This window comes from Terrapene carolina, unplaced genomic scaffold (assembly GCF_002925995.2).
Source record: "Terrapene carolina triunguis isolate 2854851 unplaced genomic scaffold, T_m_triunguis-2.0 Scaffold42, whole genome shotgun sequence".
Lineage (NCBI taxonomy): Eukaryota > Metazoa > Chordata > Testudines > Emydidae > Terrapene > Terrapene triunguis.
This window is the reverse complement of record NW_020664393.1, coordinates 69,169,858-69,173,319: the sequence shown is the minus strand read 5'-3', so window position 1 is coordinate 69,173,319 and position 3,462 is coordinate 69,169,858.

Genomic DNA, 3,462 nt, shown 5'->3' with positions numbered 1-3,462 from the left:
GCTCCGGGAAGTGGCCGGAGCCTTGGGGAGGAGGGGCACAGGGGTCTGTGTGTTGCTGTTGCTTCAGGCACTGCCCCCAGCAGCTCCCATTGGCTGGTGCGTGTCGGGCCGGAGCCGCTCTAGGTAAACGCTGGGGGAGGGCAGGGGGGCCGCGAGGAGCTCGTGGGCCGCAGAAAACAGCCCCACGGGCCATGTGTTTGAGACCCCTGGTCTAGTCTGTGAAAGAAGCTTATTGGAACATCTCTGAGGATGAGATATTACCTGTGATCTGTTTCTTAATGTATTAGACTTAGACTTGTGTGTTTTTGCTTTATTTTGCGTGGTGACTTACTTTGTTCGGTTTGTTATTATTTGAAACCACTTAAATCCTACTTTTTATACTTGGAATTTAGGAGTTCTTGCTCAGCCTAATAAATCCGGGTGGCCTCCCCTGCTTCGACACATCTCTTTTGGGCAGATAAATAGCTTCCTCAGCAGAAGTCACTCAGTGATGGTTACCAGTGGGAAGTACTTTAAGAACAAAAAATAACCTCTTGTCTACAAACACTAAAGTTCACTAAGCCTCAGAATAAATTTGATATGAAACAGCAAATCTTCAACATTATGCAACAATATTTACAGCTTGACATTAATATTAGAGAGATGAAAGGGTGGAGAAAGAAACCCTTCCCTTTGATATATGTCGAGTCTCCCTTTGTGAGTGTGGAAATGGTCATACAGTAACTCCTCACTTAAAGTCGTCCCAGTTAACGTTGTTTCATTGTTACGTTGTTGATCAATTAGGGAACATGCTCGCTTAAAGTTGTGCAATGCTCCCTTATAATGTCGTTTGTCAGCTGCCTGCTTTGTCCACTGCTTGCAGGAAGAGCAGCCCAGTGGAGCTGGTGGGGGCTTGGAACCAGGGTGGACTGGCAGCCCCATCAGCCATAGGCACCAACTTCTCCCTGCTCCTGCACCCCGCTTACCCCATTTCCAAAGAGCAGGGGGGACACACAACAGGGCTCAGGGCGGAGAGAGCTTGCTGGCAGCAGCTGCTGTCTCAACTTGCTGATCTATTTAAAAAGGCAGTGTACTTAGAGTGGGGTCAGCGTACTTAAAAGGAGCAATGCGCATCTCTCTCTCTCTCTCTCACGCAAGGTGTGTGACTCTGTCTCTGTCTGCCATGCTGTCTCCCCTTCCTCCATTCGTGCTGCCTTGTAGAGTGTGAGGCTACATTAACAAGGATGTGTTAACCCTTGAGGGCTCAGCTGAGTGCTAGTTCATCATTTAGCAGTAAAGCATTATCTGGAAATATCCCACCCTCTGACTTCACCACCTCAACCAAGCTTCACAATCATCATTGCTGTGTACCAGTATTAAATTGTTTGTTTAAAACTTATACTGTGTGTGTGTGTATATATATATATATATATATATATATATATATAATATAGTGTTTTGTCTGGTGAAAAACATTTCCCTGGAACCTAAGCCCCTCATTTACATTAATTCTTATGGGGAAATTGGATTCGCTTAACATCGTTTTGCTTAAAGTTGCATTTCTTAGGAAAATAACTACAACGTTAAGCAAGGAGTTACTGTACCAAGTAATGAAGTGTAGCAGGTTATGCTCCCACCACTAGAAATATAAGAGGCAGCTCTGATATACTGTAGCCAGACTACATACTTTGTGAAGATCTAGCTGAAAAATGGAGGGGGGTTGTTTAAGCCCATGGTAGAAAGTGTGTAGGGGAAGGTTGTTTTTCTTTCATTGCGGGGGAAAAGCAATTGGGAATATTTTGCCCAGCTCTAAAGTTGTGGGGAGTAATGGCAGCAGCAGCACCAAGGAGAGGAAATCCCTTGAAGGGAGGGAAGTGCTGTACAAAACAAGAACTTGACATCCCTGATGTCAACACCAGCAGCTAGGACAAAGCTTCTAACCCAGTGCAGAAAGGGGTGAATTTGGGGAAGTTAGCTAGAAGTGAACTGAAGTAAGCTGCTGCCCCACTTCTCCAGCCTCAAACTGGTCTGCACGCTGCCTTGCGCTGGTCTGCACAGTGCTGTGGTCAGAACTGATGGATTGTCCGACTGACATAAAGCTTCAGCTGGGTTATTTACATCGTGTCTTAGTAAATTCAAACACAAGAGGCAGGAGCAGAGGGGAAGGGAGGAGGGAGGCGGGTGAGCTGGTGTGACTGGGGGGGGACTAGGACCAGTAGTGGGTGGGGGGAGAAAAGGGAGGGGCACTAGTGGGGCAGGTTGTGACAATGCGGTACTGGCGGAACCCAACTGAGAGTGCCAACTCAGGACAACTTGCTCAAACAGGGCAGTTACAGCCCAAGGCTGGGGTTTTTTCCACCTCTAAGGCAAACCAAACCAGCCAGATTAGGAGGACTTCGGTCTCACCCCACTGGCTAACCGCAAGTCTCACAAGCAATCTCCTTAGATACTCCAGTTTCCCAGTATTACCACCAGTGCCACTCATTGTGGGGACAACTGGTTATGAAAACCAATATCCCAGTAAAAGAAAAAGGTTCTCCTGATCCCAAAGGACCAAGCCCCAGACCCAGGTCAATATACAGATCAGATCTTATCCACAAATCACGCTGTTGCCAATCCTTTAGAATCTAAAATCTAAAGGTTTATTCATAAAAGGAAAAAGATAGAGATGAGAGTTAGAATTGGTTAAATGGAATCAATTACATACAGTAATGGCAAAGTTCTTGGTTCAGGCTTGCAGCAGCGATAGAATAAACTGCAGGTTCAAATCAAGTCTCTGGAATACATCCCCCGCTGGGATGGGTCCTCAGCCCTTTGTTCAAAGCTTCAGCTTGTAGCAAGGTTCCTCCAGAGGTATGAAGCAGGATTGAAGACAAGATGGAGATGAGGCATCAGCCTTATATAGTCTTTTCCAGGTGTAAGAACACCTCTTTGTTCTTACTGTGGAAAATTACAGCAAAATGGAGTCTGGAGTCACATGGGCCAGTCCCTGCATACTTTGCTGAGTTACAAGGCGTATCTGCCTTCTCTCAATGGGTCCATTGTATAGCTGATGGTCCTTAATGGGCCATCAAGCAGGCTAGGCAGAGCTAACACCAATTTGTCTGGGATGTCACCCAGAAGCATAGCATAAGTTTGAAATACAGACAGTATAGAGCCAATATTCCTAACTTCTACTACAAAATTGATACACACATATATACAGCATAATTATAACCAGTAAACCATAACCTTGTCTTAGACACCCCATTTGACCCCCTTTACACAAGATCTGGGTGCCACTACAGGACCTTGGTTGCAACCATGATCTATATGGTCCCAGATTATATCAATAACGTCACACAGGTATTGTGGGGGGAGGAGCAGGAGTGGGGGCAGGAGGGGGGAAAGGGTGAGGGAGGGGGCATGGGGGGTGAGGCGAGCGGGTAGAGGCCGGGGGAGGTGGAGTGGGGAGGGGCAGGTGGGGGAGGGGCACTAGTGGGG